This window comes from Aphanomyces invadans, assembly GCF_000520115.1.
Source record: "Aphanomyces invadans strain NJM9701 unplaced genomic scaffold supercont1.62, whole genome shotgun sequence".
In the NCBI taxonomy this organism is placed as follows: Eukaryota; Oomycota; class Saprolegniomycetes; order Saprolegniales; family Verrucalvaceae; genus Aphanomyces; species Aphanomyces invadans.
In genome coordinates this window covers 161,080-162,234 of record NW_008580207.1, presented here as the reverse complement: position 1 = coordinate 162,234, position 1,155 = coordinate 161,080, and positions in this window count along the sequence as shown.

Genomic DNA, 1,155 nt, shown 5'->3' with positions numbered 1-1,155 from the left:
CGCAATTCAACCGACCAGTGCGTTGTCTACGTTCTGACAATGGAGGGGAATATGTCTCTGCAGCCTTCTCGTCATTCCTCGTCGAGAATGGTATCCGTCATGAGAAGACTGTCCCACACACTCCACAGCAGAACGGCGTTAGCGAACGGATGAACCGCACTCTTGTTGAATGTGCTCGAGCGATGCTTCATTACAGCAATGCGCCGCCTCGATTTTGGGCCGAAGCAATCTCTCATGCTATGTACAGTACCTGCGAAATCGATCGTACACTGTACCTGCGAAATCGATCGTACTCTTCATCGACACCTGGTACTACGCCCTTCGAGCGCTTGCATAAGTCCCGTCCTGACTTGTCAACTGTGCACATTTTCGGTTGCGAAGCCTTTGCCCACGTCGAGCAACATGAGCGTTCGACGTTTTCGTCGAAGACCATCCGCACGATGTATCTGGGTCATGAACCTGACGTTAAGGGATATCGTCTGTACTGTCAGAATTCCGAAACGATCATCGTAAGCCGGAACGTTGTATACAATGAAACCACGTGTTTCTTCCCTACAACTCCTTCTCCCTCTTCCTTGGAGCAAGCCGACAGCAACTTCTTCGACGATGAACCTCCTCCACGCGACGCTTCTTCGCAACTTGATCCCCTTCCTCGTCGCTCTGGTCGCATTCGCCGTCCCTCTTCGCGCTACGCGGATCCTTACTCTGCTGCCTCTCCATCCGTAGCCCCGCCCGCACCCGATTTACCAAGCACTGCTTCACCCGAAGCAAACTTACAGAGCCCTTCTCCAGCCGTCGACTCTACCGTACCCCCTGCTCCGCCTTTCGCACCCGACGTTGCTGATCGTCCCCCAGTTGCTCCATCTGAAGGTTGCTTCGCTTGCTCCGCCTTACCATCAAGTCGCCGACGATTCTTCCGCCGACATGGACACATCCCCTGGCTTGGATGACTCATCCACCTTTGTCCCTGTCTACCTTGAAGACTCTGCTGACATGGATACGTCACCTGTCTTGGATACCTCTATTCGCCGTCGCCTTCGTGAAGATCCTATTACCGACGACACAACCGATGAAGACTCCCAAGATGCCAAGCGTCAACGCATACTCGTCGCTTTTGCCATTCAATCAACTGGTCTACCAACTACGCTCCGTCAA